The sequence below is a fragment of the Oncorhynchus clarkii genome, chromosome 29, assembly GCF_045791955.1.
Source record: "Oncorhynchus clarkii lewisi isolate Uvic-CL-2024 chromosome 29, UVic_Ocla_1.0, whole genome shotgun sequence".
Taxonomy (NCBI): domain Eukaryota; kingdom Metazoa; phylum Chordata; class Actinopteri; order Salmoniformes; family Salmonidae; genus Oncorhynchus; species Oncorhynchus clarkii.
In genome coordinates, this window is record NC_092175.1 from 22039879 (window position 1) to 22058169 (window position 18291).

Below are 18291 nucleotides of genomic sequence, written 5' to 3' on the forward strand. Positions count from 1 at the left end.
CTTGTCAAGGGACTAATGTGCGACTGAGGAGGATGTACGGCAGGACAGCAGTGGTGGTGATGTTGGAGAGGGGCGACGGTGACACTCCTCAGAGTATGAGCTCAATCCCCTGGAACAGGGGTGAGCTCAAAATGTTGGCCACCGAGCCTGACATCCTTCCAGGTGTTTGGGCCTTTTTCATTATTCAGCGGTGACCGTAAAATGCTTTTATACAATAGGCTCTGTCGGAGGCTGAATTGGGAATGCTCAGATTTATGGAATAATACATATCGCCTAGCCGGTGGGACTCAAGTCAGAGCAGCCTTCATTTAACTTGTACATAATTTGTCTCCTCCTAATTCTGTATGGTTCTGGTGGACGGGAGGCATTTCTATCCCGTATGACATCTCTGTACAAGGAGTGATATCCTTCTGTTTCTTTATAGGCCCGTCCTGTCATACATTGATATGACAGTGACTAATATCTGTATACATTTAGATGCTTCTGGAATATCCAAGGAATGAGTGAATAATGTGCTCTACCCTTTTAAGGAATGCAACAAAACTATACACTCTCTAAACAGCGTACACTAATTGAAAGCTAACCAATCAAAGGTCAACAAACACTGCGTCTGGCCATTTTTTGCGTCTTTAACTACCTTTATCGAACATGACCAGTGTTGTTCATCTCTTATTAAAGAGAAATGTCAAGAGTGAGAGGACCAGGCCCGATTGTGGATTGTGCCTTGCCAGCTCATTGCCAAGAGACATAGGAAGTTCACATTACAAGGAAATGAGCCAAACAGACCCACATTTGCCAATTAAAAGTGCATTTTTACTCCTGCTCTACTCCTCAACCAGGGGTAGAAGAGGGAAGTCTACCCAGGCAGCCAGAAAAGGAGGAGGAGGACAGGACATTCCGGTGGTTGGCAAAGGCAGCTGGCACAGGAGCCCTGCCAAAGGATGGATGCCCATTGCCTGGAGTTGTTAGGACAGGAACACTGGATGGCCCAAGAGGCCCAGTCACACTGGGCAAAGAGATGGCGGCGCCAGGAAAATATTGACTTTTTCACTGCTTTAAATAATTAAACTTCTTAAGAGTTGATAAACAATGCTCGAAAAGAGTACACCCATTCATTTTGCCACTGTAAAGCAGCGAGGACACCGAGGGGAAAAGAAGTTGAGGCTTTATTTGTGTTTTTTTAATTGATATAAATTATATATGTGAATTGTAATTACCTTTTTTACTGCTAATACTGTAACAGTCCAATGGTAGGATTTCTAAAGGTGTAAAATAAGACACTTATTGAAGACCTGGTCTGTAATACAGAACAAAATACTATTTTCTTAGTCAACTGGTTGGATAATCAAAACAACTCTGATTTGTGGTAATCCTGAAATTGATTACTTTGTATCGGTGTCGCAATAATTTTCTATCAGCACCAATAAGTGTATGTCCTGACCATCTGTGGATTCATTAAAATCCTGTGTGTCAATCTAAGTAACATAACAAAAAAATCCCCATTTAAATTCTTAAATTTAAGCTAGAGATATCTGCGTCTCAATCGACTGCAACTGCCGGCCTTCCACATCTGTGATGGAAGGTGGTCGAGCTACAGCAGTGTTTGTCAGACCATGAGACATCCCGAAAATCGGTCTTCTCATGAAAACGTCTTCTACAACCCCCACAAGTGTCATGGGACTCGTCTGAAGGTAACCCATAGAAATGAATGGAAGTATGGAGGTAGTTTTGTGACAGCAAAGATAATGGAGAAATGTATTTGTTTTACTCTCTTTTTGCCATGAATGTGTTATTCAATGCATTTCTATGGGCTGTAGTAGTAAAGTGTCACGCCCTGATTTGGGTGTGCATTCTATGTTGTCTATTTCTTTGTTTTTGGCCGAGTATGGTTCCCAATCAGAGGCAGCTGTTTATTGTTGTCTCTGATTGGGGATCATACTTAGGCAGCCCTTTTTCCCACTTTCTGTTGTGGGATCTTGTCTTTTTTTGTTGCATGGGTTGCACTCCTAAGCTTTTCGTTCGTGGAGTTGTTTATTGTTTTTTTTGAGAACATGTATATATTAAAGAAAATGTACGCCTACGACGCTGCACCTTGGTCTCATTCGAACGACAGACGTTATAGAAGATCCCACCACCAATGGACCAAGCAGCATGGTCAGGAGGACTGGACCTGGGAAGAAATCCTGGAGGGAGCAGGACCCTGGACAAGGGCCGGGGAGTATCGGCCACCAAAGGAGGAGATGGAGGCAGCGAAAACGGAACGGCGACGTTACGAGGAGTTGCACCAACAAAGCAAGCACGAGAGGCAGCCTGCAAAATTTTTTGGGGGAGGCACACAGGGAGATTGGCCAGGGTTTAGACCTGAGCCAACTCCCATGCTTACCGTGGGGAGAGTGTGACTGGTCAGGCACCGTGTTATGCGGTGATGCGCACGGTGTCTCCAGTGAGCATTCACAGGCCAGCTCTGTGCCAGCGCCCCACATTTGCCGGGCGGAAGTGGGCATCCAGCCAGGATGGGTTGTGCCAGCTCTACGCTCGAGACCTCGAGTGCGCCTCCATGTCCCAGTTTATCCGGTGCCTGTTCCACGCACCAGGCTTCCAGTGCATCTCCCCAGTCCGGTGAGACCTGTTCCGGTTCACTGTACCAGGCCTCCAGTATGTCGCCCCAGCCTGGTAAGCACTGTGTCAGCTCCACGCACCAGGCCTCCAGTAAGTCTCCTCAGTCCGATGAGACCTGTTCAGGCTCCACGTACAAATCCTCTAGTGATGATCCATGGCACGAAGCCTCCAGTGATGATCCATGGCCCGGAGCCTCCAATGATGATCCATGGCACGAAGCCTCCAGTGATAATCCATGGCACGAAGCCTCCAGTGATGATCCATGGCCCGGAGCCTGCAGTGAAAATCCAGGGCACGGAGCCTCCAGCGACGGTCCCCAGTCCGGAGCCTTCGGCGGTGATTCACGGTCCGGAGTCTCCGGCGACGATCCACGGTCCGGTTCCACAGAAGTGGAGGGATCAGCATAGGGAGCGGGGTCTACGTCCCGAACCGGAGCCGCCACCGAGGGTAGATGCGTGGGGGGGGGGGGGGGGATAGCTGTCTATTGTTGTCTCTGATTGGGGATCATACTTAGGCAGTAATTTTCCCCACTTTCTGGTGTGGGATCTTGTCTTTGTTTGCTGCATGGGTTGCACTCCTAAGCTTTTCGTTCGTTGAGTTTTTCTTTTTTTTGGTGAACATTTACATATTAAAGAAAATGTACACCTACCACGCTGCAACTTGGTCTCATTCGAATGACGGACGTTACATAAAGGCCAAATTCTATATTCATCAAATCGGTTTTTTTTATACCTAAAGGGGTCCTAAAATTCAAAATCGAATAGCTAAATGATCCACGTTATGACCATCTCAAGACACTTTCGCCGTAGAAATGTAACTCAAGTTAATTAATTTTTATTGTCATCTGCACAGTACAGTGAAAAGCCTTTCTTGCAAGCTCTTTTACAACAATACAGTAATCAATATCAGTAGTACTATAAAATGAAGAGAAGTAGAACGAAAAATGACAAGAAATAGAAATAAGAAGAACACAAGAAAGTAAGTAAGCTATGTACAAGGTGAGGACCAAGGTGCAGTGTGGTACGTGTTCATCTTTTTATTTGGAACTAAACACTAAATACAAAAAACAACAAAGAGAACAACCGAAACAGTTCTGTCTGGTGCAGACACAAAAACAGAAAGCAACTACCCACAAACACAGGTGGGAACAGGCTACCTAAGTATGGTTCTCAATCAGAGACAACGATTGACAGCTGCCTCTGATTGGGAACCATACCAGGCCAAACACATAGAAATACAACACACATAACAAAACATTGAATGAAAAACATAGAATGCCCACCCCAACACACGCCCTGACCAAACCAAAATAGAGACATAAAAAAGGAACTAAGGTCAGAATGTGACAGTACCCTCCCCCAAAGTGCGGACTCCGGCCGCAAAACCTGAACCTTTACTTTGCTTATTTGAGCTGTTCTTTCCATAATATGGACTTGGTCTTTTACCAAATATGGCTATCTTCTGTATACCCCCCTACCTTGTCACAACACAACTGATTGGCTCAAACGCATTAAGAAGGAAAGCAATTCCACAAATTAACTTATAAGAAGGCACACATATTAATTGAAATGCATTCCAAGTGATTTCCTCATGAAGCTGGTTGAGAGGATGTCAACAGTGTGCAAAGCTGTCATCAAGAGAAAGGGTGGCTATTTGAAGAATCTCAAATATAAAATATATTTTGATTTGTTTATCACTATTTTGCTTACTACATGATTCCATATGTATTATCTCATAGTTCTGATGTCTTCACTATTATTCTACCATGTAGAAAATAGTACAAATAAAGAAAGACCCTTGAATGAGTAGGTGTTCTAAAACTTTTGACCGGTAGTCTGTACAGTAGGGTTAAGGTGACTAGGCATCAGGATATATGATAAACAGAGTAGCAGCAGCATATATGATGATTATATGTGAGTGTGTGTGTGTGTAGATTCAGTATGAATGTGTGTGCGTGTTACAGTATGTGGGTCTGTGTGTTGTAGTGTTAGTGTGAGTGTGTGTAGAGTCCTATGAGTGTGCCTAGGGTCAGAGTAAAAATAAAATAAAAGGGTCCATGCCAATTTGTTCGCTATTTAGTAGTCTTATGGCTTCGGGATAGAAGCTGTTCAGGAGCCTGTTGGTGTCAGACTTGTTGCTTGTGTACTGCTTACCATGCAGAAGCAGAAAGAACAGTCTATGGCTTGGCTGAAGTCTTAAACTATTTTTCGGGCCTTCCTTACACACCCCATGTTGGCAGGGAGCTGGCAGGGATGGCGGCGATCTCAGCCCTAGGGATGTACTGAGTTGTCCACAGTCCCCATCACCGTGTGTAGCACCATGTGATCGAGGGCAGCGCAGTTGCTATACCAAGCAGTGATGCAGCCAATATGCTCTCAATGGTGCAGCTGTAGAACTCTTTGAGGACTTGAGGGCTCATGACAAATCTTTTCAACTTCACAACTGTATGCGTGTGTGGACCACTTTAAGTCCTTAGTGATTTGGACATAGAGGAACTTAAGCTCTCAACACGCTCCACTATAGCCCCATGGTTTCATGTAGTCTACTATCAGCTCCATGGTCTTACTGATATTAAGGGAGAGGTTATTGTCCTGGCACCACACCGCCGGGTCACTGACCTCCTCTCTCTAGGGCCTAGAGTCTAGGCTGTCTCATCTTTGTCGGGGATTAGGCCTACCACCGCCATGTCGTCAGCAAACTTGATGATGGTGTTGGAGACATGCATGGCCACGCTGTCGTGGGTGAACAGAGAGTACAGAAGGGGACTAAGCACAAACATCTGTAGGGCAATGTGTTGAGGGTCAGCGTGGCCTACCCTCACCACCTGGGGCTGTCTCGTCAGGAAGTCCACATTCCAGTTGCAGAGGGAGGTGCTCAGTCCAAGGCTCCCCAGCTTAGTGTTGAGCTTGGAGGGGACAGTGGTGTTGAATGTTGAGCTGTAGTCTATAAACAGCATTCTTGGCAAAGCAGCAAAGAAGTCATGTAGCATAGCCTCCGATTCAAAGGATAATTTCTCTACTTCCTGTTTGAGCTTCTGCTTCTGTGGACAGGAAGCAGGAGTATAGAGTCATGTTCTGATTTGACGAAGGGGGGACAAGGGAGGGCCTTGTATGCTTGCTTGTGGGTAGAGTAACTGTGGTCTAGAACTTTATCGTCTTTAGCGGCGAAAGAGGTGAGTTGATGGAAATTAGGCATCACATGGCTTAATGACACAGAATTTAAATCACTAGTGACAAGAAAAGCAGCCTCCGGGTGCATGGTTTCCTGCTTCTTTACAACCTTGTACAGTTAAGTGCCAGCTATTCGTATTTATTGTCCTGCGGTCAAATATGTGACTTGTTTCAGGAAACTTGGCGTATGTCACACGTCACTACTTCAAAGGAGAGTCATTTGAACATTTTTAAATCAAAATGTGTTTTTTGGCAAAATTGCCTTCTCGAGCATGTGAACTTTCATGTGCCTTAATAACACACGTGTATGCAATCTGTAAATATGAATAAAATTGATAATGTACGAGCCAGGTTGGTTTAGCCACATAAAAAGAGAGCAACCTTCCCGCTAGACATGATTGGCTGAGATAATGAGTGGGCTGATCATGCCGAGAGATGAGTTTGGATTGTTCTGCCATGTAACACGCTTCTGTCTATTTGAGCTGGTCAGTATGTGTAGTGTCTTAGTGTTGGACAATCATTAAATGTGGAGACTGTTATATTTAATCAATTCTCTATGTGTAATTTAATTATGTAATTAAACTAATCATGTAACTTTAATTAACTAGGAAGTCGGGGCACCACAGAAAAATGTACGAGTGGTACACAAGTCTTTATTTCCTGAATTGACTCTTCCAATATTTTCATATCTTATCGATTAGTCACTTATTAATTAATTATTTATTAACTAATTTAATCAATCACAGAATTACATAAACGGTCAAACAATGGTTACAACATGATACAAAGAAAAAGTCCCTAGCGGATGAAACCGATATGACAGCTTGGTAGACAAAGAAAGGGGATGGGGACCCCTCAAGAGCGGGAAACTCAGAGTGGATTCAAGTACATGCAGTTGACTAGACTAAACTCATGTAAATGCCAATACATTGAACATGAACAACCACTCATTCGAAAAAAGAAATAGCAATTTACATATTTATGAGTACATGCCTTTGTTGTCCCTCTCTATGTTTGTCAGTCCGTCTGCTGGCTAGTCAGTTGACAGAAAGCCTCTGGTTTGTCCACCAGAGATCAACATCGTAGGTTTTTACAATGGATACTTCAGAGTACCAGTCGTACATTTTTTTATTTATTTTTTATTTCACCTCAATTTAGGCTAGTTGAGAACAAGTTCTCATTTACAACTGCGACCTGGCAAAGTAGCCTCTGAAACGGACCAACAGCCTCTGAAACTCCTTTCTTTGGTAAAGGATGGTTACTCACCGACTATTATGAGCTGTGCTGAAAGCCTTTGAAATTGTCTTGAACTCCAGGAAAGCGCCAAAACAGTGATTCTTAGAACAACTCTCTCTCTCTCTCTCTCTCTCTCTCTCTCTCTGTTATTAAATCGAACCGGGTCAGACATGCTTGTGCCTGTATGGGAGGGGTTATGACTGCTTTAACTGCACTCTGGTATGGCTGACATGACGTAAATAGCAACTACAACCTGCTCATCTCATTGGAGTGGCAGGTTGCCTAGTTGTTAGAGCGTTGGGCCAATAACCGAAAGGTTGTTGGATCAAATCCCTGAGTTGTCAAGGTAAAAATCTGTCGTTCTGTCTCTGAGCAAGGCAGGGCAGTTCCCCGGGCACTGAAGGCGCACCTCTCTGATTCAGAGGTGTTGGGTTAAATGCGGAAGACACATTTCAGTTGGAGGCATTCAGTTGACTAGGTATCCCCCTTTCCCTGTAATACAGACATCAAACAGGCGTTCAAACAGACGCTTGACGCGTTCAGTTTTACACCAGACAACACCAGAAAATGGCTGAAAAGAGTAGAACCAGCTCACCGCTTTCACACTATGATTTGAATATTAGATATTCAACGTTTCCAAAAAATATAAGTATAAAGGAATATTAATACCATATTTAAACCAGAGTTCAGTTCATGTAACACGGTTGACCTTTAAATGAGGGATAACTAATCACATGAAATATTAAAATCTTCAAATAACCTAGGGTTTTACAATGATGGTGAAAACTTAGAGAAATGTTGGGGCTGAGTGGGTTAAAATCTTCCTATGAGTCATGAGGGCTATGTCACGGAGGGTTATGTCAAAATGCTGAATTTTGGCACTTTACCAAGTCTTTATTCATATTAGATAATCATATTTGTTGAATTCTCCATCTGGTCTATATTCAAGGGAACTTCATCTAATATAACACACTTTTAAAATTTCGTAACACTTTACCTTAAATAAGTTGTCCTTATTACTATAACCGCACAATAATAATGTTAGTAATAGCATAATAGTTACATAGGTGTTACTATGTAATTATAAGGTAATAAGGTTGTAGTGCTATCAGTTATTACACAATTAGAACAAGGACTGATGCTAATACATGTTTTTATTTTCCTCTATGTAGCTAATGTTTTGTAATTACATGTTTGAACGCCACCTGTGATTTTCTATGTTAATAACTCAAACCAAAATCTGACATTGTCACATGCAGGGTTGATAAATAGGCTAGGACCTGGTAACAACGATTTTGACAAGGCACACCCTGTCATTAACTACTGGTTATTTTCAGTAAGTTTATATCTATGTGATGCTCTTGCTCAAAGGCTATACCAAATCAGAGTAGAGTGTAAGAGGTGAGAGGTCAGTGTGATGTCACTTCCTGGTGACAGCCCAGTGTCGTCTCTTTACAATCATTAAATTGAAGACTTATAGTTTTTTTTATCAAAGATTCTCTGTAATTAGTATTACGTGATCAACTGATTAACCAACGGTGCAGTTCAAGAAGAGTTAATAAGATTATGTTTACCAAATAAACTAAAGTAAAAAATTATAAAAAGTAACACAATAAAATAACAATAACGAGGCTATATACCTGCTGTATATAGCCTCGTTATTGTTATTTTATTGTGTTACTTTTTATTATTTAAGCATACTGAGTTGTAGTGTTATCACTGATACACACTCCCCTCACCAGCTTAGAGAACCACTTCAATAAATTAGTTCAGCAGAAGTGGGGACATCCAAAGATAGCAATCTCAACAAAGACGATGAGTGTAGGCTATGTGGTGTGTGTCACGTGTTGCCCTCCCTGTTTTTCCAATAATTGGAGACCAGCCTTTTTGTGTGTATTAATTACTTTTTTTTAGTTTGCATTGATCTTTTATTTAACATATCGTGCATGCCTAGTTCTAATCTGCATGAATTTCAATGATTTTGCAGTGCCTCTCTTTCTCCCTTTTGTGCTTTTTAATAGATTTATTAAAAAGACCCCTTGGCTAGTCTCCTTGGAGACGGCAGTTGGCCGTGTGCCACAGACGCATGATGACAACAGGAATCACTGCCAAATGACTACCGATGAACAAACAAACCAACGGCAGATGAGTGACCGATGGGTGGTAGCGGCGGCCATTTTGAGGACCTCCAGCAACATAAACTATATCTCTAGGACTGAGCGTTTGGACAGGTGTGAGTGTATGTGAATGGTGTGAACACAGAGCTTCTGTTACATTAAAATCCATTTAAACCTGTATAACCTTGTCTGTGTGGTGGCCTGGGATCTTAGGAACCTGCAACCTGACACATGCACTGATGAACTTCACTAATGAGCTTTGGAGTGGTTGTTACCAAGTCTAATTTCTTTGGCAATTGGCCTAAGTGAAATGTTAACTACACAGAACAAAAATATAAACACAACATTGAACAATTTCAACTATTTGGCTGAGTTCATATAAGGAAATCAGTCAATTGAAATAACTTCATTAGGCCCTAATCTATGGATTTCACATGATTGGGAATAAAGATATGTATCTGTTTGGTCACAGATACTGTACATAAAAAAGGTAGGGGCGTGGATCAGAAAACCTGGCAGGATCAAGTATGACCACCATTTGCCTCATGCAGCCTGACACATTTCCTTTGCATAGAGTTGATCAGGCTGTTGATTGTGGCCTGTGGAATGTTGTCCCACTCCTCTTCAATGGCAGCGCGAACTTACTGGATATTGGCAGTAAGCAGAACACACAGGCATACACGTCTATCCAGAGAATTCCAAACATGCTCAATTGGTGATATGTCTAGTGAGTATACAGACTGTTGTTGAAATTCCTTACACGGGGACACTCGAAGCCAATCTGAAATGAATAATTGTTTATTTGTCAGCGCGCTGGAGAGGTTCCAACCAACTAAATACACCAGAGTACACATGTCAATCAGGAGCTCTACCTGGGCACTCCAAGCAGTTGTCTTATATACGGCTATACACAGACAAGTTATATTTGCATGATTTAGCATGATGAATGAATCATTACCATTTTGTTTCATCCATGTGACCGACCAATACTGGTTCATAACATGTGACAAACCAATACCTCACGATGCTTCTTCTCTCTAAGCTGAGATATCTTTCAGTCTTAAAAACAAGGTCTGGGCGTACTGCCAAGTTACAGCTACTGATAGTGAGGATTCGTTCAGTCAGCCACTTGCATGAACACAGAAATTGGTTTATAGAACAGAACATGAATAGAACACAGAAATTAGTTCTAAGTAAAACACAAACATTAAAATTCCCATTACAAGACCATCGAAGAACTTCCAGCTTCCAGGAATTGTGTACAGATCCGTGCGACATGGGTTGTGCAGTATCATGCTGAACCATGAGGTGATGGCAGCGGATGATTGGCACAACAATGGGCCTCAGGATTTCTTCACGGTATCTCTGTGCATTCAAATTGCCATCGATAAAATGCAATTGTCTTTGTTGTCAGTAGCTTATGCCTGCCTATACCATAAATCCACCGCCACCATGGGGCACTCTGTTCACAACGTTGACATCAGCAAACCCCTCAGTGGGCCATACATGCTGTCGGCCATCTGCCCGGAACAGTTGAAACAGGGATTCATCCATGAAGAGCACACTTCTCCAGCGTACCATCGGCCATCGAAGGTGAGCATTTGCTCACTGACCCTGGTCAACGAGCACGCAGATGAGGTTCACTGAGACGGTTTCTTACAGCTGTTGCAGAAATTCTTTGGTTGTGCAAACCCATCAACTATCTCATACGATCCCGCAGGTGAAGAAGCCGGATGTGGAGGCCCTGGGCTGGCATGGTTAAACGTCTGCGGATGTGAGGCAGATTGGACGTACTGCCAAATTCTCTAAAACAACGTTCAAGAAGGCTCATGGTAGATAAATTAACATTGTTTCAGTTTATTAATGGCGGAACAGACCGATGCAGGCTACTTCTGTGGCTTACGTCTGAATACTGTAATTTCAAATGTCTAAAGTAGACAAAATAATTTATTTAGAAACATAATAGCCAACATATTTTCATAACCATTGCAGAATAAATAGCTTACCTTTTCTGACCATGATGGATTCATATTCCCGAAGTAGACATAGCTTACAACAAATGACCATATGCATCTCTCATTTAATTGGGCTTATTCGATAGGTTATTATTTCAAGTATTTTGCTCTATGCAGTAGAAAGGAAGTGTGGTTTATAACTACAGTGGAATTTAACAGTTGAACAGACAGTTGATATTTTGCATTGAAACATGTATGGCTACCACTGTAAGCAGACAATGTTTCAGAATTCGCTGGCAGTGTTGCCTGTAGGTTTGAGAAAAATAAATGCAAAACAATAAGCCCTATTAAATTATCAATGTAAATAGTCCGGTGGCCATTTGACTAGAATCGATGTCTGCCCCAGTGGAAATCTAATTAGCATATTATAAACACCCCCATAAAAATCAATCAGTTTAATCTAGAGATATCTGTTTTTGCATTGGATACGTCTCAATCGATAGCAACCGCTGATGTTGCACTTCCGCATCTGCGGTCAAAGATGACAGAGCTAGAGCTGTGTTTGGTAGACTATGAGCCGTCCCACAAAATAGGTCTTCTCAGAAAATCATCTGCAGCGTCCGAACAGTTTGGCCAAAAAACTAATATGGAAGATGACTCTAACAAACATGTACATTTTGCTCTAGGACGCCCACTGGCCTCACAAGACTCGTCTGAAGGTCCCCCGGTACCAGTTGAAAAAACTAATGGAAGTATATATTTAGCGATCCTAATCCTAATCCTAATATTCCTTTTGTCTCTCAGATTAAGGACAGACACTTCATAACTTCCTTTAGATTATTTTTTTTGGGGGGGGGGCATTAGTTGTTCAATGTAGTGAATCTGTTTTTCAATGTCTTATGGGCTAATAGCAGTAAGGCAACAAAAAAAATCATCACATTTTTGTGTATATGTTTTTTATACTTTAAGGGGTCTTAAAATGATAAATCAAATAGCTAAATGATCCTTGGTATGACTTAAATAGGGTCCATATCCAACCAGGTCACCCATGATAGTCACTATCAGACATCCATCCATTTGACGTCACTGTCTAACCTTAATATTTTGGAGTTCGTGCCGAATCTTAACCCTAACATAAAACAATTCTGAGTTATTGCCTTCACTTAACCTTCAACACTTTGAAATTTGATGTTTGCATCAACTTCGAAATGTGATGTTTGAGAAACATGGATGAACATCTAATTCTGACATGAAACTTTGGAAGCTAAACTAAAAAAATTGCCCTTTTTCAGCACCCTGTCTTTCAAAGATAATTTGTAAAAATCTAAATATCTTCACAGATCTTCATTGTAAAGGGTTTAAACACTGTTTCCCATGATTGTTCAATGAACCATAAATAATTAATGAACATGCACCTGTGGAACAGTCGTTAAGACACTAACAGCTTAAGGACGGTAGGCAATTAAGGTCACAGTTATGAAAACTTAGGACACTAAAGAGGCCTTTCTACTGACTCTGAAGAACACCAAAAGAAAGATTCCAGGGTCCCTGCTCATCTGCGTGAATGTGCCTTAGGCATGCTGCAAGGAGGCATGTGGACTGCAGATGTGCCCAGGGCAATAAATTGCAATGTCCGTACTGTGAGACGCCTAAGACAGCGCTACAGGGAGACAGAACGGACAGCTGATCGTCCTCGCAGTGGTAGACCACGTGTAACAACACCAGCACAGGCTTGGTACATCGGAACATCACACCTGCGGGACAGGTACAGGATGGCAACAACAACTGCCCGAGGTACACCAGGAATGCACAATCCCTCCATCAGTGCTCAGACTGTCCGCACTAGGCTGAGAGAGGCTGGACTGAGGGCTTGGTGGCCTGTTGTAAGGCAGTTCCTCACAAGACATCTCCGGCAACAACGTCGCCTATGGGCACAAATCCACCGTCACTGGACCAGACAGGACTTGCAAAAAGTGTTCTCCACTGACGAGTTGCGGTTTTGTCTCACCAGGGGTGATGGTTGGATTTGAATTTATCTTAGAAGGAATAAGCGTTACACCAAGGCCTGTACTCTTTTGCGGGATCGATTTGGAGGTGGAGGGTCCATCATTGTCTGGGGCGGTGTGTCACAGCATCATCGGACTGAGCTTGTTGTCATTGCAGGCAATCTAAAGCTGTGTTTTCCAGGTAAGACATCCTCCTCACTCATGTGGTACCCTTCCTGCAGGATCATCCTGACATGACCCTCCAGCACGACAATGCCACCAGCCATACAGGTCATTCTGTGTGTGATTTCCTGCAAGACAGGAATGTCAATGTTCTGCCATGGCCAGTGAAGAGACCGGATCTCAATCCCAATGAACACGTCTGGGACCTGTTGGATCGGATGGTGAGGCCTAGTGTCTGGGATCTTGCAGGTGCCTTGGTGGAAGAGTGGGGTAACATCTTACAGCGAGAACTGGCAAATCTGGTGCAGTCCATGAGGAGGAGATGCACTGCAGTACTTAATGCAGCTGTTGGCCACACCAGATACTGACTGTTACTTTGATTTTGACCTCCCCTTTGTTCAGGGACACATAATTCAATTTCTGTTAGTCACATGTCTGTGGAATTTGCTCAGTTTATGTCTCAGTTGTTGAATATTGTTATGTTTGCTGAAAATAAACGCAGTTGACAGTGAGAGGTTTCTTTTTTTGCTGAGTTTAGTTGTCATATCAGGAGATATCTTTACACGCCACGTTTTTAAGAATATTAGTTCATTTGGCCTGCAGACAGTCTGGCTAGCTAGCTATGCTTGATTGGAGGGCAACGTTTAAAGCTAACTGGTAGCCTAGTTAGCTAACAAATAACAAAATTGTCTTTGCTTCAGGGATTTTTTTTTACCCCCATCAAGCTTCAAGGTGACAACTAACATTTTAAATTGTTAAGGCAAATGTTGTATTACCACTTCATATAAGCTATCTAACAGTAGTTAACTAACTTAGCTATCTAGCTAAATAACTTAGCTAGCTTGTTTCAGTTAGTTTTCTCATCATGAAGCAGATAGAGTAGGTAACTTCTGGTATGGTTATGGGAAATGACAATGTTTTCTTGCAATATTGACACGTTTTTGATTCATGATTTATGCATTGACTCTTTGGAGTGGATCAAAGACCAACACTACCACTACGTTGGGTCTGGACTACTTATGTCATGCAATAAAAAGAAAATGAATTACTTAAAAATCACACAATGCGATTTTCTGGATTTTTGTTTTAGATTCTGTCTCTCACAGTTGAAGTGTACCTATGATAAAAATTACAGACCTCTACCTGCTTTGTAAGTAGGGAAAACCTGCAAAATCGGCAGTGTATCAAATACTTGTTCTCCCCACTGTATATATATAGTGTATCTATCCCTTGATTGTAATTTCCTGACCTTAGAGAGCCTTTTTATGTCTCTATTTGGTTTGGTAAGGGTGTGATTTGGGGTGGGCATTCTATGTTTTGTTTTCTATAATTCTGTGTTTCTATGTTTTGGCCGGGTATGGTTCTCAATCAGGGACAGCTGTCTATCATTGTCTCTGATTGGGAACCATACTTAGGCAGCCCTTTTTCTGTTAATGATGATGTTAATGATGTTAATGATCTTCAGGTCGGAGCTCTAGAACGAGGCCTGAGTTTCCGAATTACGAGCTGGATGACTTCATTGACAGCATGGCCAATGTTGAATGTATATCCTTTTAAATTTGGAAAAGAGACCCTTAAACCCAGACTTGGACTCCACTAGTGATTGCTTTACAGTGCTTGCAGTTAGCCAATGATTCCTTCCAAACTACTCATTGTTGGATTTGTAATTTCCAACTTGTTGTGTAATGTTTATCTCAAATGGCCGATGAACACCGATACATTTGATCTATAATTTCTCTTCATAATTTCTCTTCATATGACAAGAATTGAAAAGGATTTGCGAGTAGATTGTCGACTTCATTCATGATGATGACTGCTGACTTGCTAGCTAAGATGTTGAAAGTCTGATGTTGGCATGATGAGTCCAATCGAAGCTACTGTAGATATAACGTGATTTTATGTTATTTTACCTGTGGCCAATGAACTTGAGCCTTCTTGGATGGGCACGTCTAATGTAACTCTATGGCAGCACCCAAGGGGCTTGAATTTTCGAGCTCTCCACATTTTGCGATGATGTAGTGTCCCCATAAGTGACAGAATACTAAGCCAATCACGGGTCAACTAGAGAACATCACCAAACTCTAAGTTCCGTATTTTCAGCTGGCTGCCCCACCACCACAGGAAGCACTGAGCTAGATTGAAACACCTGCATTTTGGAGCTGACTTACTCAAGAAAGCAAAAAAAAAATATGCGGCATTATTAACTCAATGATTTTTTATTTATTTTTTACATTGTTTGCAAACTGATATGTGACACATATTAATGCCAAAATAACAAGCAAAACAGGCAAAACATTATAATATACTGTATATACAGTACCAGTCAAAAGTTTGGACACCTACTCATTGATTTGATTTGATTTGATTTGATTTAATTTGATTTGACCTACTCATTGCAAGGTTTTTCTTTATTTGTTCTATGTTCTACATTGTAGAATAATAGTGAAGACATCAACATTATGAAATAACACAGATGGAATCATGCAGTTACCAAAAAAGTGTTAAACAAATCAAAATATATATTTTATATTTGAGATTCTTCAAAGTCACCACCCTTTGCCTCGATGACAGCTTTGCACACTCTTAGCATTCTCTCCACCAGCTGCATGAGGTAGTTAGCTGGAAAGCATTTCAATTAACAAGTGTGCCTTGTTAAACATACATTTGTGGATTTTCTTTCCTTATTAATGCATTTGAGACAATAACTTGTGTTGTGACAAGGTAGGGTTGGTATATAGAAGATAACCCTATTTGGTAAAAGACCAAGTCCATATTATGGAAAGAACAGCTCAAATAAGCAAAGAGAAACAACAGTCCATCATTACTTTACTCTCAGCCTGACACCCCCAGGGATGGAGATCAAAGGTGTCTATCATACAGATCAGCCGGACAAAATCCTGTTTTATTAATCATAGCTGAGGCAATTTATACAGTAACACCCCTCCTCCGGACCACTCGAGCCCGACCAGCCCCGCCAGTGCCTGTTGCATTCAGGGAAGCTAATTTGTCTTTAGAGGACCTCATTTGCATCGACATTACCTGAGGAGAACTTGTAAATGGATCCCACCACCTCTGACAATTTAGACGGAGCTGGCATCTCTGTTTTGTCAGAGGGAACAAGTCAATTGATAGGCAGTGGCGAATGGTTCTGAAATGTTCCTCTAGTGCATTGTAATTACCTGGCACACTGAGTAGTGACTGGTATGGTAGCTGTTCTGCTTCCATGATTTTCGGGAAGCCGTGGCTGTGGTGTGCATCCAGTGTTGACCCCTCATTCGTTTAATATCTTTACACACCTCTCCAGGAGCTGCATTAGGGAAAATACATCGTGTGTAATTATGTTGAATGTTGTCATTTGAGGGTGTGCTTGCACTGATCAGCTTGAGTTGTCAGTGTGGTCTTAAGGATAATCTCATGAAACTAAGATACCTACAGTTGTTGACTGAAGATACCAATCAGCTGATCTAATTGTCTTTAATTAATTAGTGATTGTGTTTCACAGTAAGGGATGGTATTCTGTCATTATGAGCTAATTGGAAGTGTCTCTCAAAGCTGGAGGACATTTGCCCCACATGTACATTTCCCCATCACTCAGAAACCTATAGTTTCTTGCTGTCATATTATGAAAATTGCCTTTGAAAATATTGAGGCATACTGTACGTTTATTTCAAGTGCCATTTATCGTAACTAATTATTTATGAAGTTCTTACAAAGAGAGAATCATTGTGCCACTGACAAATAAAGGCACTATGGTCCAAGATACTGGGTACAGTATCATCATTAGTGTCAGTTAAAGGTGCACTTCCTCTGTTAACCACTGCATGAATCAGGTCAGACTGGGTTTCATAACCAGAATCACGGGTGACTAGCCCCCATGGGATACCTCAGACACCACTGGCCCGATTTATGCAAATCTTGGGTGAATGATCCGTCTTGCCATAGAGAGCCGGCATTTACAGAATTACACTGATTGACCCAAGGGGGGCTCTATAGTAATCAACGGAAATTTTAAAAACTTTGAACAAGCATATCTCCTGTCAAGTTTGAGGTATATTCTGTACCTACTGTACAGTTCCTATTGCACAGTCTTCACATTTTGCTGTATTAAAATGACATCAGAAATGTTTTTACATTTGATTTTCTTACCGATCTATACAACCTACTCCACATTATCTAAGTGAAATAAACATTCTAGAACATTTTACCCCCCAAAAATAAAATAAAAACGAAGATGTATTGATTGCATATGTCTTCACACCCCATATTTAATACTTAATGTAAGCACCATTTGCAGTTATTACAGCTCTGAATAATTTTGAATAGAATTCTACCAACTTTGCACAACTTTTAGGGCAACATAAAGTGGGGCAACAATTGTGCAAGCCACCAATTGTGCAAGTTCTCCCACTTAAAAAGATGAGAGAGGCCTGTAATTTCATTATAGGTACACTTCAACTATGACAGACAAAATGAGAAAAAAAAAATCTGAAAATCACATTGTAGGATTTTTTTAGGAATTTATTTGCAAATTATGGTTGAAAATAATTATTTGGTCAATAACAAAAGTTTCTCAATACTTTGTTATATACCCTTTGTTGGCAATGACAGAGGTCAAACGTTTTCTTTAAGTCTTCACGCGGTTTTCACACACTGTTGCTGGTATTTTGGCCCATTCCTCCATGCAGATCTCCTCTAGAGCAGTGATGTTTTGGGGCTGTTGCTGGGCAACACAGACTTTCAACTCCCTCCAAAGATTTTCTATGGGGTTGAGATCTGGAGACTGGCTAGGCCACTCCAGGACCTTGAAATGCTTCTTACGAAGCCACTCCTTCGTTGCCCGGGCGGTGTGTTTGGGATCATTGTCATGCTGAAAGACCAAGCCATGTTTCATCTTCAATGCCCTTGCTGATGGAAGGAGGTTTTCACTCAAAATCTCACGATACATGGCCCCATTCATTCTTTCATTTAGACGGATCAGTCATCCTGGTCCCTTTGCAGAAAAACAGCCCCACATAATGATGTTTCC